This window comes from Hippopotamus amphibius, chromosome 6 (assembly GCF_030028045.1).
Source record: "Hippopotamus amphibius kiboko isolate mHipAmp2 chromosome 6, mHipAmp2.hap2, whole genome shotgun sequence".
Lineage (NCBI taxonomy): Eukaryota > Metazoa > Chordata > Mammalia > Artiodactyla > Hippopotamidae > Hippopotamus > Hippopotamus amphibius.
Window position 1 is genome coordinate 72,666,612 of NC_080191.1, and position 17,633 is coordinate 72,684,244.

Genomic DNA, 17,633 nt, shown 5'->3' on the forward strand with positions numbered 1-17,633 from the left:
CTGGGCATGAACTAAATCTTGCTTATGTCTTATGCCCTAAAATTAGATCCCACTGCTAAAAAAGTTGGCCTCCTAAAAGCAAATTAAAATAATGGACTGTTCTCTCATAGGCACCTGCAATCCACTGCCTCTCACGAGCAGCCAGTTTTCGAGAAGGCAAAAAAAGGGCCAAATGGAAAGATTGCCACATGGCTGAGAACAGCAGTGCCCTAATGGAAGCCACATAGCCTGCCTCCCGGAAGAGAAAGCAGTGGAAGGGTCTTGGGTCTTGGTTGGGCAGAATGGGGAAGAGGATTGGTGAGGGATGACTAGTAAGCTTTTATGATGTTGGGTAAAGAAAAGTTCATGTCATACCCCTAATGATTCCTGTAAATAAAGATAAAAGCAGAGGCAGGATATTATCAAGTTTTAATACAGCTGCTGGAGCTTGTTATCCAGGGCTCAAACAACAGAGCTCAGGAACAGCTGGCTTTGAAGGTGAAAGCCAGACTGGGGCACACAAAGGTGCTGATGCTAATGTGACTAAAGCCACATGTTCCATTAAACCTCTTCCAGCCTCTCTCTCGCCATCTATAGCAAGACCTTGTCATGAGAGCCCTCCCAGGTGTGAAGAACTTGAACCAAAAGAAAGGTGACCCAGAGCTGGTAGATTATACGAGGTGTAGAGGCTTGATTTGAAAGATGGTCCAAATGAGGCAGATCTGGTTTATCCCTTTTGTGAAGACGAGAAGACGCAGGGCAACACACCTGTATAAAGACAAAATCACAGCTATCCACTTTTAAGGGCGTGCGCGCACACACACGCACACACACTCACAAACTCACGGGAACTCTTTTTCCCCCTAAAACCCCTAGACAAATAGGATATTATCTAGTTGTTGAATTATTGATTCTCTTCACACCTCCATTCCTTCTCGAGGATCACATTTCCTCATGTTTCCTCAGACCTTTCAATTGTGTAGAGAGGGACTTCCCATAAAAAGAGAAACGGTAAAAATTATCGTGATCAGTCTTTCATTCTCCAGGTGAGGACTGTGGGATTTATGCCCATCCATTCACAGTGTCTTACTGGGGAACTGATATCTACTCTGCAAAATGGCAGACGGAGTTCATGGGAGGGACAAGGACACGGTGGAGGGTGTGGTCCTGGAGGAGGATTTAGAGGGTAAGGACTCTGTTCTTGCCTCAGAGTCTACCAGGGAAACAGGGCGTGGTGTAGAGGCAGGTCCTGGACGGCCCTGGCAAGAGGAGGAGGTTTCTGGAAACAGGACAAGGACGAGCCTAGCACATTTGCAGAGCTACAAGAAGGCACACAGTGCTGGATCAGAAAGGGGAAGCCTGGGTCGCCTAGGAGAGGACTTCGTGGTTAGTTATGACGAGACATCGTGAACATAGTAGAAATGGAGAGGAAAGAAATTCATAGAACTCTCATCCGTGGGGCTGAGGACCTGCTGCACGTCATGGTGAGGAAGAGAGACTTTTCTAGAAACACAGCTTCCTGGCATTGTGGCTCTCTGTCACCTTCTCACGTGATGGGAGAAAAACGTGTCACTGAGAAGTTAAGGGAAGAGGGGTTTCTGCTGAAAACTGGTAGGAAGGTGGGCTGCCAATCATCCTGAGCCCGAAGTCTCTACCTGTTAATGAGCACGTGACCATCTCCCCTGGCACAGTCAGATGCCGTGGTCACACTCCACCTTCATGCTTTTGTTTCTAGGAAGGTTCATTCATATCTCAGCCCAGCTTGACCGAGCAATAGAGAATGTGTGAATGCATCCATTTTCAGCCTAGAATATGTTTTTGCCACATCCAACTTAGGCAACAGATACACTTATGTCACCCACAGCACTTCAGGGTTGCTGACAAGATAAGAAAGGCTTATAGTTTACATACTCCATGCACTGTGCTTGGGTTGGTTGGGTCCCTGGTAGGAAGCTGTATTTTTTTTTATTGAAGTATAGTTGATTTATAGTGTGTTTCAGCAAAGTGATGCAATCACACATACACACACTACATATATATATATTATTTTTCAGATTCTTTTCCATTATAGGTTATTACCAGCTATTGACTATAGTTCCCTTGCTCTACTGTAAGTCCTTTTTGTTTATCTATTTTATATATAGTAGTGTGTATCTGTTAAATCCAAATTCCAAATTTATCCCTCCCCACCTCGTTCCCCTTTGGTAACCATAAGTTTGTTTTCTATGTCCGTGAGTCTATTTCTGTTTTGTAAATAAGTTCATTTGTATCATTTCTTTAGATTCCACATATAAGTGATATTATATAATATTTGTCCCTCTCTGTCTGACTTACTTCACTTAGTATGATAATCTCTAGGTCCATCCATGTTGCTGCAAATGTCATTATTTCATTCTTTTTATGGCTAATATTCTATTGTATATATGTACCACATCTTCTAAATCTATTTATCTGGCAATGGACATTCAGGTTGCTTCCATGTCTTAGCTATTGTAAATAGTGTCGCTATGAACATTGGAGTGTGTGTATCTTTTCAAATCATGGTTTTGTCCAGATATATGCCCAGGAGTGGGATTGCTGGATTATATGGTAGCTCTATTTTTAGTTTTTTAAGGAACCTCCACACTGTTCTCCAGAGTGGCTGCACCAATTTACATTCCCACCAGCACTATAGGAGGGTTCCCTTTTCTAGGAAGCTGTATTTTTAAATCATTTTTTCCCAAGTTTTCCAAACAGTTTTCCTGTTTCTCAAAGTTTGCATACTTGGAATGAGTCAATATTTTTCTTACATTTTATAGGCATGATTAGAGACACACACACACACATACACACAAACCCAGATAATTTGCCTGTGGTCACTGAGGCACATAGTGTCAGACTCAGCATCTGTCTTTACATCTGTGGTCAGTATCACTGCACTTCATTTCTGTGTCTGCACAGAACAGTACACTCGAGTGTCAGGTTGCAGAACCTAACAGAAAAATAAAATGCTGGAGAGAAAAAAACTAATATGAACAGTATTTATCAGTTTCATTTATACATTTTTAATAGGATGGAATTGTCTATCATAGGTTTGGTACACATATTCTACATGGAAAACACAGCGTTAATTGTAGAAAAATTAAAGAATACAAGTTTAAAAAGAAAAAAGAGAAACAAAATTACTATAACCCCTACTGTTGACATTTGAGGTATGTGTATATGTGAATATGTTTGAATACAGCATTTTTACAGATCTGTGAAATACTACATACATTTTTTGTTCACGCTTTTTAATTAGGTAAAATATCAAACACCCATCTATAGGAATAAAAATACTTCCGCAACATTATTAATGGTTACCCAGTATCACATTTTATGGAAGTACCATAATTTCCTTCACCTATTGGACATCTAAACTGCTTCCAGTTTTCTTCATTATAAATAATTCTTCTCACCCACTTACTCTTTGAATTAAATATGTATTTACTTTCTTTGTTTCTCTTCATTGGAAATATTTCCTTCACTACAAGTGCATAGAAAGCTGGTCACATTTAGTTGATTGCTTCATTGAAATAGTTTAAATTAAAAAAAAGGTAATAAATTATAATTTGCTTTTCTGTTAAGAACTTTATATTTTTACTTTAGGTACCTTTCACATATTGTGTTGAACAATTTTCCATGTAAATGGATACTCTTGGGTAATTTGCTCATAAAATTTAATTTAACAAATATTAGCACTATGCTGGAGACACATTCAGGAGATTACCCAATGATCCAGGTCCTCGATACCTAAGAATATGTGATGGAAGGAAGAACAGCATAGAAAGCGCTGTGAAGTAGACCATCTTTGCCATGGGAAAGGCACAGAGGCCTATTGAAACTCTTAGGGGAGGTCTCCGCTGGTTGGGAGGAAGAGAGAATGCTTCAATGAAGCAGTAATCATTTGGAAAGTGTTAGATTCCAAATGTAAACACAGGAGAAAGTCAACACATTATAAAGATAAATTACATATAGAATTTTTGACTCATTACACATCTTTAAAAATTTTTAAATCCAAAATGATTTATTTTAGTTTTCCTATGACGAAAAGAACTGGACCAAATAGCATATTTATTATCAGAAGGAAACTTGCATCTGAATTCCAGTGAGGCCCATTTCCTCCACAAAGAATAGGGGAGAAATAGAGAATCTAAGGATTCCACAAACTATTAATTGATACCATTCTTTAATGTTTCCCTGGAGGAAACCAAGGTTTCTAGATGCTGTGTACCTGTCTAATCTCTGAGTCACACATCCAGGATGGCTGAGCCCGCACTAGGATCCAGGGATCTGGACTCCCAGCTCCATGCTCCCTCCATCACTCAATGTGACTTTCCCAGGGGCTGCTAAGCAAATTTATTAAGGGCAAGCATTCCCAGCCCAACAGGTGCAGATATGTGAGAGTATCCTTTACCTGTCATATTGAGTTGATGAACTTTTTCCTGCACGTCTGTGACACTGAGGAGTTGGTTCAACATTCATTCATTCAACAAGTGTGTACAGAGAGGCTCTGATGTACCTGGCATTACACTAAACACGGGGGACCCGGCAGGGAACGAGCCAGATCCTTGGAAACATGCTGGTCCAGACATCGATGTTTCCCGCTTGACTTGGAGAGACTTTGGTGGGAGCAACCAGGTGTTGCTCTGGCTCCAGGGAAAATGAGGGGAGTTCAAACGTTCCACTGCAGCCCGCCCTGCTCCATGCAGATCTCCGCTTTCTCATCAATGATCTGGAAACCCCATTAAAACATGCAAATGATATTCCCATATGAAGAGAGAAAACCATGCCCTCTGCTACCTGCCTCTCTGCACCCCACTAGCTCATCTCTCTCACAGTTCACACTCACTCTGACCTTTTGTCCAAGATCAACAGTTCTTCCAGACTTTAGGCTGTCAGTTTGTGGTTGGTGACTTTATCACGTCCTCTCAGCTCTTCAGTGTACCTTCAACAAGGTGAAAACTCATAAAACTGTGGGAGCCTCAAAGAATACAAGAGCAGAGGGAACCTGAGAGATCACTTGGTTCTCCTGCCTCTTTCGACAGATGGGAAAACTCAGATTCAGAGAGGTATAGTGACCCATGCAAGGTCACACAGCTGTAACCTAGAATCTCTGGGACTAGAACCCACGGGATCCCAATTCCCAATCCAGTGTGTGGTCCTTGATCCCATCTACCACTCGAAAAAGGTCTCCTCTTACATCTAGTCCATATCCTCAGGTTCATGGTATCTATGTACTCTGTCTCTGGGCTCTAATTGAGATAATAGCCTCAATCATCTGAAAAATAAAATCAGACCAGTATAAACAGTAATGAATGGACACAGTGGAGCAGGAACATTTTATACCAAAAGATTCTCACCTCAGAACTGTGCTCCTCTTATTGTGCTGGCATCTCCATTTCTGTTCTCTTCATCCCTATGACCTCCAGTAGTACAATGGGAAGTAGACACTGGATTTGGTCTTTGTCCCTGGTTCCTGGCAGACAGCTCCTAAAACCCCTGCAGTCTCCAGAGTGATGAGTGTCTTCTGTATGATAATGAAATGACTGGTGTCTGGGAACCCCTGGGAAGCTGCAGGGGAGGGCTGGTCTCCTGAAAGACCAAGCCTTGATTAGAGGGTAGAACTCTCAGCCCCACCTCCCAACCTCCTGGGAGGGGAGAGGAGCTGAAGATTGAACTAATCACCAGTAGCCTACGATTTCATCAATTACATCTACATAAAGAAAGCTCCATAAAGCCCCCAAATGATGTGGTTTGGAGAGCTTCACTGGTGAATGTATGGAGGTGCTGGGAGCGTGGCATGTCTAGAAAGGGCAGGGAGGCTCCACATCCCTTCCCCCATACCTTGCCCTATGTATCTCTTTCATTTGGCTGTTCCTGAGCTGTACCCTTAATAATAAACTGGTAAACATAAGTAGTGTTTTCCTGAGTTCTGTGAGCCTTTCTGGCAAATTATTGAACCTGAGAGGGGGAAGTTGTCGGAACGCACAATTTGCAGCCAAGTTAGATAGAAGTGCAGGTAACCTGGGGACCCAATAATTGTGACTGGCCTCTTAATGTGGGGACAGACTCGTGGGCCTGAATTAAACCTATGGGGTCTGTCCCTAACTCTGGGTAGTTCAAGTCAGAACTGAATTGAATTGAATTGTAGGACACCCAGCGGTGTCTGAAGATTGGGAAAATTAGTTATTGGAGTGAAAAATCCCCACATAGTTGGTGTCAGAGGTATTCAAGTAAAAACAGTTCACCTTCTCATTGGAAAGCCCAGAACTTGTCCCCTCAGCTTCTATTCTTCTCTGACCATACCCACCCCTCATTACTTCATCTAGTTTCATGGCTTCAAATGCCAAATGCACTTCCAAACAACTCCCAAATTTATGCTACCTGTCTCAGTCTCTCCTCTGAACTCCAAACTACCTAGTCAGCTTCTCTACGTGGATAACTATTAGGTATCTGAAACCTTTTGTATCCAAAACTGAAATCCTGATCTTTTCTCCCAAACCTCAGGGTCAGCCTTAATTCCCTTCTCTCACACCCCACAGTCTAACCCATTCGCCAATCCTGCTGATTCTGCTTTCAAAACATATCTAGAATCTGCCCACTGGTCCCCACCCTCTGCTGGTAATCTCTCATCTAGATGATTGCAAAAGCCTTTTTATTGGTTGCCTATTTTATTGGTTGGCTATTCACACCACAGCAGATGGTGATGTTGCCTGTGTCACTTTTTGTCTCAAAACCCTTTCACACCTTCCATCTACTATGAGCAAAAGCCAAAGTTATCAAACAGCCTAGAAGGTCCCCATTGCCTCTCCAAACTCACCTCCTACTACTCCCTCCTTTACTTTCTTCACTCTAAGGCACCTGGCCTCTTTTCTCTTCTCTGAACATGCAAGGTTTTCTTCTGCCTCAGGGCCTTTGCACTTGCTGTTCTGATGCTTGAATCAGTTGTCCCCCATATTTCCATGGTTCTCATACCTCCTCAAGGTCTTTACTCAAGTATCTTCTTATTAACATTTTTTCTGATCTCCCTATTTAAAACTGCAATATTCCCTCTTCCCTCAACATTCCCCATATATTTTACCAGCTTATCTTTTTCTACAGCTGTCACCACCATCTGAGAGACTATATATTTAATTTACATATTTTGTTAATTTTATGCCTCCCCTTCTAGAATGAAGGCTATGCAAGAAGAGGAATTGTCCATATTGTTCGTCATGTATCCTCACTACCTTGAGTAACATTTGCTTAGTAAATATGTGCTGAGTAAATTAATTAATATTCCATGATTTTTATATCAATGTCTTATTCAAAAAATTCTAAAATTAAAATCTTTGAATTAAGGTGAAAAACAGCTGAAATAATTTACAACCCTACGAGTCTTCCTCATGCTTGAGATATGATTTGAAGGTGTTACTGGTGAACATCAGTAATAGTGGCCACTGCGTAACAAAAAGAGAATATTTTGAGCCAAAGACTACTGGTGTCAAAAACTTAGACTAAGAATGCTTGGAGCCAGGAAATTACAAACTGAAGTGCAGTGTTATCCTGGACTAAAAGTGAGGGAAGTTGGCAAAAGAAATTTACATAATTCCCAGAAAAAGATTTCCTGCAGAAAATAATCAAAAATGTAAGTACTATTTTTCAACCAAAATTTAACACTACATGTTTAAGCCCATTTTTTAAAAAAGGTGTTTAGTGAATTTAGGTTACTAAAAGGGACTCTGTTGGCCAGAAGGAGTGCAGTTTCCCATCAGAACTTGGCTACCCCATGGCCTTGGGGTGGCCCCACGACTACTGTGCCTCACTTGCTAACCCAGCACTCGATGGCACCAGGCTTTGGTTTACAAGAAGAAAACTGAGAGGAAAGAGAGCATCTGAGCACAGGGAAGTTCAGGAGAGAATGTTGAATTGGAGTCTCCACAGTAATCAGATGAGAGAACAGAAACACATTTTGCAGGGCCTTCCTTCTTGGTTGAGTGGGTAGGCTCTGGGTTCAATCCCTGGTCGGGGAACTAGATCCTGGATGCCGCAACTAAGAAGCCTGCCCTCATGCCACAACAAAGACCCGCTGTAGCCAAAATAAATAAATAAGTAAATATTTAAAAAGAAATACATTTTGCATTGACTGTTAATTCTTGGTGACTCCAGCCCAGGAGTCCCTCTGTAATTCTCCAGAACTGATTTAGGAGCTCCTTTTGTTCAATTGCTACTTACTCCATGAGTCACTGGGCAGGGAGAGCAGACCCCATAATGTGGGCTTTTGAAGAGCAAGTAAAGTTAGAAGGTTTCACTGGAAGGAAAGGTAGCTAGCAGATAAAAAGGAGTTTTGGTTTTGGTCTATCTATGATGTAAACCATGGTTGGCTTGCGGAGTTGGTCCCAAATTGTGAATTTTCAGTGGTAAATAGATCACTAAGTGACACAGGAAGTATCATGGATTCATTACAGTTCCCACTGCACAAGGACACCTCTGCTTAGACATCTAAACAGCATCTCAAACTTCAGTTCAAAACTGAACTCCTGATCTTTCCATCAAAACCAATCTTTCCATCTCAGCTGATTGCAAATTCTTCCTTCCAGTTGCTCAGGGCAAAAGTCTTAGAGTCATTTATCTTAGTCCATTGGGCTGCTATAATAAAATACCACAGGCTGGATACCTTAAAAACACAGGAATTTATTGCTTACAGTTCTGGAGGCTGGAAGTCCAAAATCATGGTGCCAGCGTGGTTGTGTAGGGTCCTCTTTGTGGATCATAGCTGATGCCTTCTCACGCATTCTTACCTGGTAGAAGGGGCTAGGGATCTCCCTGAACCTTCTGTTACAGGGCACTAATCCCATTCATGAGGGTTCCATCCTCATGACCTAAGCACCTCCCAAAGGCCCCACCTTCCAATACCATCACATTAGGCATTAGGATTTCAACATATGAGTTCTAGGGGGACACAAACATTCAGATCATACCATCATCCTTGATGCTTTTTTTTCTCTCATAGCTGATATGCCAGGGAATCATTAGCTCTACCTCCAAAGCACATTTGGAATTAGATCACTTTTCACTATCTCACCATTCCCACTCTGGTCCTTATTATCTCTGCTCATGTCTCCCATCAGGTCTCTTTCCTCTACCCCCCATTTAATGGGTCAAATTTTGTCTCCCCAAAATACTCTTTCAAGTTCTGATACCCAGTACCTGTGAATATGACCTTATTTGGAATGAAGGTCTTGGCAAAAGTAATTAAGATGTAAATTAAGATGAGGTCATATTGGATTAGGGTAGGCCCTAAATCTAACTACTGGTGTCCTTATAAGGAAAGAAGGAAACACATAGAAACAAAGGAACACACAGAAGAGAAGGCCATGTGACAAGACAGAGATTGGAGTGATGCAGCTGCAAGCAAGGAACACTAAGGATTGGCAGCAGTGCCAGAAGCTCAGGAACAGCAAGAAAGGATTCTGCCCTAGAGACTTCAGAGGGAGGGTGACCCTGCCAACACCTAGATTTTCAATTTCTGGCCTCCAGAACTGAAAGGATACGTTTTTGCTGTTTTAAGCTATCCAGTTTGTGGTACTTTGTTACAGAAAACCTAGGAAATTGTATACCCACTGCAGTCTAGTCCAACATAGCAACCAGGGGAACTCCTTTAAAATATAAGGCAGATCATCCCACTCATTCACTCAAAAGTCTCCAGCGATTTCCCTCTTCTCCCACAGATAAAGCTAAAAGCCTTACAAAAGCCTGGAAGGTCCTACAGGACTGACGCCCCAGTGATGGCAGTGACCTCATCACCTACTATCTTGAGCCACACTGGCTTCTTGTGTTCCTCCAACACTCCAAGCACATTCCTGCTGAAGGGCATTTGCACCAGCAGTTTCCTTGCCCAGAACATTCCTTTCCTAGATTTATGTATGACTAGTTGCCTCACCGGTTCAATTAAATGCCAACTCTTCAATAAGTCCTAATATGGTTACATAAAACTGAAAATCTCCCCCACCGGTTCCAAAGCTTCAGAACCTCCTTTATCCTGCTCTCCTTTTTCTGTCTCTGAATAGCATTTATCACTGTCCAGTGTACCATACAATTTATTTCATCATCACATCTATTTTATATTGCCCATTTCCCCCTATTAGAAAGTAAAGTTCATGAAAATAGGGATCTTTATGTATTTTAACTGATACATCCACCCCCCCCCCCAAAGTGCCTGGCACATTATAGCTGTAAAATCAATATTCTTAGGATGAATGAATAGGAAAAGGCAACACGACACAGCGGATGTGAGCATCTTCTGACCTCTGATCTCTGCTATTCTTAACCCCATTTTTATTTAGATGACCAAGTTTTCAGTGGTTAGGTAATGCCTTGAGGGTTCCAGCTACAAGACAATATCCTCATTTTCTCATTTTTAGATAGGTGTGCATAGAGTGTTACCCTTGGTGTTTTTTTCATCAAAATCTGCCACCAAAAATGAACTTAGAGGAAATTCCAAAAAAATGTAAACTCCAGCTACTACTGCTTCCAAAATATTCCTGCTGAGGAACAAACTGTTTAAAGCAAGAATTAAATGCTTTAAAGGTTCTAGTAATCTTCCCAAAATGCAAGCATCACACTCCTTTCCATCTTGGTAGAATAGGCTCACAGAGCCTCTATCATTTCTATAGTTAAAAATTACTGAATAGCTTAGGGGTGCAGATTAGAAGTTCTAGGCATTGGCGTCTGTGAAATCATCATAGGCTAAAATACTTAATCCTTTGAGCCTAAATCCAAATTGCAAACTACCCAGGAAAAAAAAAAATGAGATCATATATCTGCTACTCAGATCATGTTCTTATCTGCCAAAAATGCCTCTGAGAAGAATGATGTGTGTGTGTGCACGTACACAATACACACACACAAGCGCACTCTCATTCCAGCGCAAAATCACTTTGAAAATATCAATGCATATTAATAAAAATGTAAAGACAACAGCTGTTTGAATTTCAGATTAACTGTGGACCATTTTTTACCATTTAGGTCATTGAGAGTGTTGTGCACATAACTGAACGAAAACATGGTCCAAAAAAAAAAAAAAATGCAAGTCGGCTCAAAAAAGAAGTTAAAAATTTGAGTTAAAAAACAGGTATCATAAATTGTTAGTTATCTTCCCTGGTTACCAAGGGAGGTGCTCTGATTAACAGAGAGTTGTTGTGTTCCATATGTGAATTAGTAACTTAAGCTATCATAAAATACACTTAGTACTCTAAAAAGAACATACCCTTTCTGTGATGAGTCAGTTAAAGGTTTTTCAAAGTATTTCTGAGCCGTATAGTCACCATGGTTAGCCAGAAATATCACTTTACTACAATTGTATGCAAGTGCCAGCTCATCGAATTCTGACAAATACCAGAAAGTTTACTATAGATGAAATTCAGGGTTACCCGGAGAGATATTTACCTTGTAATGTAGCCCTTCCAAATTTTATTAATGGCAAGACTTGGAATGCTCCGAGTGCCCACCTACCTACAACCCAGACCAACACAACTTTAATTCTCTGCGGCGCGTGGCCCCCCAGCCTCTGCTTTTCACTTGCGGATGCTACTAGAAGAGGCAGCAACTGGAAACACGTTCCCTCGCAGCCAAAATGCCTCCCATCAAGTAATTGTTGGAGACCCATTTCATAAGTAAAGGGCATGACAGTTAACGGGTGCTAAAAAATAAACCAAATGGGATGGAATGAACAATGTGAATGAAGTACTCTTCAAATGTCTGAATTTGAATAGGCACAAGCAAACAAAACATTGGGTCCCAGCTATTGAGCAGGTGCCTTTCCTTCTGTGGGGGGCCACATACTGCCACTTCTGCACTCAAGCTCTTAGAATGACCTTCTTGCTAATGATAAGTGCTCGCCCAAGTTAATGATGAGTGGTAAGTACTGCCAACGCTATGGTCTGAGATGCCACAAGATGCACACCTATCCCACTGAGGAGAGGACATCACTTATGCCAGGTCAGGCTGTTAAACGCCATGTCCAGTTCTCAAAGCCTGTCTGGATTTGATAAATCCATGTTACTAGGATATAAAGAACATTCATGGGAGCAAGAACTTTATTTTACTCACCGCCATATCTATCCCCAAGAGCAGTGCTTTGCATGTGGTAGGCACTTGACAAATATTTATTGGATGGGTGAATGGTGAATCTATTCTATTAGAAAAACACCTGTACAGTGGTAAGAAGTCTGAGCCTATACAGAAATGAAACTCCTCTATTATCCAGTTAGCTTCCATAAAGCTTTGAGACTTTGGTTTTTTGTTTGTTTTTGTTTTGTTTTGCTTTGGTTTTATTTATTTATTTATTTATTGGCTGTGTTGGGTCTTTGCTGCTGCACACGGGCTTTCTCTAGTTGCGACAAGCAGGGGCTACTCTTCCTTGTGGTGTGCAGGCTCCTCACTGCGGTGGCTTCTCTTGTTGCGGAGCACAGGCTCTAGGCATGCAGGCTTCAGTAGTTGCGGCACATGGGCTCAATAGTTGTGGCTCACGGGCTTAGTTACTCTGCGGCATGTGGAATCTTCCTGGAAAAGGGCTTGAACCCAGGTCCACTGCATTGGCAGGCAGATTCTTAACAACTGCGCCACCTAGGAAGTCCACATAAAGCTTAGATTAATGTCAGTGCTTCCAAGGCAGCAGTTCTAAAAACTCCATGCTGGTTGTATACCACTTTGGGTTTTTTGTTCTAAGGAAATAGTTTTAATGAAATCATGGACACTAGGGTTAGCCCTTTTCAGCCTCTCTGTTATTGTTCATGGAACTTTCTGGACCCACATTGCTTCTACATCTTATCCGCCTAGGGCACTCAGAGTTCAAATATCACATCTTCCCTAGATACCCCACTATCAACTCTGCCCCTACCTGAACCCACCCTGTCTCCACAGCCTGACACAGAAACCCTCAGAGGCAACCTGGCAAAACTGATCCTCCATCTGTGAGCTCAGAGCATTTCTGACATCTCAAATGTGGTAGATTGTCTCCAAAAATGGTCACCAACAATCTCCCCCAACCCTTTCTGCACATGCCACTCTTCCAGTGTATTTTGCACTCCTTGAATTTTGGCTGGCCTAGTGGCTTGAGTAGAATCCAGTAGAAGTAACCCTGTGCCAGTTCTGGGACTAAGTCTTAAAAGAAACCTGACACCAGATAAACAAGCGTGGACCAGTTTACTATTTGACACGACACCATGTGGAGGAGGACTAAGGAACCCCCAAGTCATTGCAACCACCCCAGCTGAGGCAGCAGACATGACTGAAGCCATCTTGGGTGTTCCAAATTCCCAGGTCAATGCAGCCATATGGGAGACCCCATTCAACACCATATGCCACAGACCCATCAGCTGATAACTGGTAATTGTTGTTTTAAGGCAGTGAGTTATGGAGTGGGTTATTTCCCCATAAGGTAACTGAAACTTTTCCTATGGTATATTATAATTACATGTTTACAAGTCTAATTTTCTGCAGCGGGCTAGATTTTCCAAAGTTGGTTGCAGCAACATCTCCCATACTCTTCTGCTGTATCCTTGCTATTCTGAATTCAAGAGGTAAAGTCCAATTTCTCTCCCCTTGAATTTGGGGTGGCCGTGTGACTTGCTTGTAGCCACAGAATGCGGAAGAAGTAACAGTGCATGACTTCCGAGGATAGTTCAAAAGAGCTCTTTCAGCATCTACCCTGGTCTCTTGGAAAGCTCTCTCTTTAGATGCCCCCCTCTTAGGTGCTCCTTTTGGGGACAGCTTCCACGCTAGAAGAAACTGAAGCCACCTGGAGTGGCCATGTGTAGATGCTCCAATCAAGAGTTCCAGCTAAGCCCAACCCAAGCACCACATATCAGAGTAAGGAAGCCTCTGCATGCTTCCAGCCCGAGCCATTCAAGTCTCTCCTAGCCACTGGAGGCTTCCCAGCTGTGTTCCCAGACACTGTGGGGCAGAGATAAACCTGTCCCACACTGCCCAGTCTGATTTTCTGAGCCACAGAATCTGTGAGCAAAATAAAATGGTTGTTGTTTTATGTCACTCAGTCTAGGGTGGTTTGTTACCCAACAACAGATAACTGGAACACCTCCCAACCAGACTCTGGCTCCTGGAAGGTGGGGAAACAGTCATCACTGTATCCCTAGTTTATAGTATGACACCTGAAGGCATGAAAGAGGCTCTCACCAAATATTTACTGAGTGCAACTGAAAGGTTGAATGCCTGCCATTTTTTTTTAATGTTCTGCTTTATAGAATTTTGGAAATCTACACATTTGGACCAAAAATAACAGAGGAAATGTATCTATCTATGCGTTAGGTTTATCGTACTATGTTTTGAGGATTCTTACAAAAATGGCTCTTTACTTTTCCTTTCTTCGTGGTATGAAATCCTATGGGAGAAGTTGGACCTGGTATCGCAAAGCAAACTGAAATGGCGCAAAATAGAGGAAAGTATTCAGTAAAAAGGAAAATCAATCCAATTCAGTTAAGTGCACGTCATTTGTTCCCTTTTCCAATCAAAGTGTCCATCCTGTGTTCCTCTGTTCCATTTTACATAAGGGAAAAAATTTCTAAATGCCCTCTGTGCCCGTGATTTTCCTCTCCTACCAAATCAAGAGTCAATAACCAAATGCTACTCAGTATAGCTCTGTAATTGCTTTGGCTCAATAAGATGTCTGTAACATTGAGAAGTTCTTTTAAAAAGTATATCTTAGAGACCCAATACGTAGTGACGTGTTTCCCTGGTTGCACACTAATTTATTCCTTATCTGGCTTTGTCAAGGAAAGAGATGCTCAGAGTAAGTGAATTTTCCAGATAACCTCCCCCGACTCAGAAGACCTTACTTAGAAAGCCTATGAACTCTCCCACCACAAGAAACTGGTCACTGCTGCAGTACCTTGGGCTGAATGAATAAGGATTGGCGAAGGCTTGTGTGTCAGTAAAAGCTGGACTGTAGAAGTTTCCAACCATAAATTGCATAAAAGCTGAGGATTATACACACAAATCCGGAGGGCCCCTGGAGCAAACCCATCAGTGACTAAGATTCCTCCATGGAAAGTAGCAGGTACAAAGCAAAATCCACAGTTAATAACCTTCCTCTTGAGCTTTAACACTATTTATTAACCGAGGTTTGGATGATGGAGAACTGGCCCCACCGCCCAAGGCTTCAGGCTCCTTTTAACCCTTGGCAACCCAACAATGGAAGGGTCAAAGCTTTCTAGCCGCACTGATCCAGGTCATGTCAAAGGTACTATGTCTGAGACCCCTGAGATATACGAAAAAGATCTATTCTCCCCTGTACAGATTTGATGTTTCTACTTTCATCACGATTCACTCAGTCAACGTTCTTACTGATACCATTAAATGCTCCGTTTCCAACTTGGTTTGACTTGATTAAGTTATTCACTCACGTATTTATCTGTGCAGCATTTATTAATCACTCGTTATGTGCCAGGCCCAGATTAGATGCTGAAAATAAAAAGATGACCAAGACCAGCTCTCTCATCTTAGGAAGCTCACAAGCTAGTCAGGAGGAGAGACAAGTGAACAAATGATTGGCATACTGCTGGGGTGAGCAAACCACAGCCTGGGGGCTATATCCAACCTGCTGCCTATTTTGTATGTAACATTATATAGGAACCCAGACACGTTTATTTGCTTATATATCATCTATGGTGGTTTTCAAACTACAATAGCAGATCTAAGTCATTGCATTGAAGATGCTGTTGTCTGTGAAGCCAAAATGTTGCTATCTGGCCCTTTACAGAGAAAGTCTGCAGACTGTATGATAATAGAGATCTTTCCATATTCCACAGTCCACAGGGGAGGGGAGGGGGTACCAAGGAGCACAGGCGCAGAGCTGGAAGAACAAAGATCAGCGATCAGCGGGGATTATAGCAAAGGCAGAGCACAACAGGTAAGTGGTCGGGGAGCTTCTCAGAATGGTTAGGTCATGGGGGGAGAGCAAAGGTGTGGAGGGAGATGGAGCCGAGGAGGGAGAAAGTGCAGGTCTCCACAGGCCATGAGGAGGCTGTGTTGGATTCTATTCTATCAGCAATGGAGGTTCTCTATAGGGTTTTAAACAGAAGAGGCAACAGAAAATAGGTTGAAAAGAGGTGAGCAGAAAAACCAGTGAAAATTCCACTGCATTGGTCTAAGCCAGAGATAATGACTCAGAAATAAAAAAGGCAGTGGCAGTTGGATGGAGAGGAGGATTCAAAGGTCTCCAGGAAAAGCAAATTAACCAATGTGAATGTATCACATACATTCAGTGAACACTATGTGTGGTGTAATAACTGCGCTGGCCGAGACAGGCAACCCTGCTCTGTTCTAATCCATCCCTGAAAGGTTCAGACAAGGACCATCCTGTACCCGTGGGGCTCAGAGAGGAAAACACTTGATGGCCTTTTTTTATAATTAACTAAGTATTGTTCAGTGGCAACTGGTGAAATGAGTGGAACAGGTGACTGGACTGTTGACCTCAGGAACACTTTTAGTCATTATTTGACCTACCCTGCTTGCTTTTCCCTTGATGAGACTTGCTGTGCAGGGAGGTGGTCAGGACACCAGGTGGCAAGGAGCACAGGCTTTGTATCCACATTGACCTCAAGGGAGTCCTGACACATTCAGTTCATCACTCTCTGCCCTTGGGCAAATTCCTTAGCCTTTTGAATCTCAGGATCCTGTAAAATGAAGATAAATAGGGTGAGAATAGACAAGTAGGTGAACTACTGGTAGAAGAATTAGATAGGACAGCACAAGCAGAGTGCTTAGCTCAGGGCTAGAGTTAGTTGAAGTGAACACCAGAATCCTTTAGATCTCAATCAACAGAAAGCCTCAACCCACCTCCACCAAATAGGTGAGATCGCATTTCTATTGGCACCTAACAGAACTGAATAATTGAGGAGCTGAGTATACTGTTTTGTGTCTGTTTTCCAAATAGAGTGAAGGCTCCAAGATATCAAAGTCCATGACTCCACTGGCCTCCTTGGAGCCTGCACAGTGCCAGGCACAGGGTAAGGGGCCAGAGGTATTTGTTGAACAAATAAGAAAGTAGGGAGAAGGGGGAGGGGGGAGAGGGAGGGGAAGGAGAGGAAGAGAAGGAAAGACACAGAACCTCTCCCTGTTCTCCTCTGGCTCTCAGCATCACTGCTCCTAAACCTGGCTGTTCAGAAAGGGAGGAGGGTGGGGATTACGTGGCTGGTGTGGATGACATGCGTCTCTGATCTTTGAAGCCATGTTTTGAGGGTCCAAGGTATTCAGACCCTCTACCCAGCTGGGAGCAGCTTCCTTGGGCTTCATTTAGCAACAGGCAGTGAATATCTCAAAAAAAGGAGACTTCCCCAAGTCTGGGAATGGAGGCACTGTTAACCAGAAGTTCTGGCTGCCAAGGGCCGGGGGCCAAGGCAAAGTGGGACAGGGTATCACTGCAGTTCAAGGGACGCTGTCCAAAAAGTCATTAAATTCAAACCCTTTTATAAGCAGCTTAAGTTTTTACAAAATTGGGACTTCTAGAAATCTCAGCAGGAGGCCTTGGATTTAGCAATCTGGGTTCATAGCAAATGTAGATTCTAAGGCAGAAAACTCAAATCTAATAATGCTTAAAACACCAAAACAATTTTTAACCACTCTAATGGAAATCT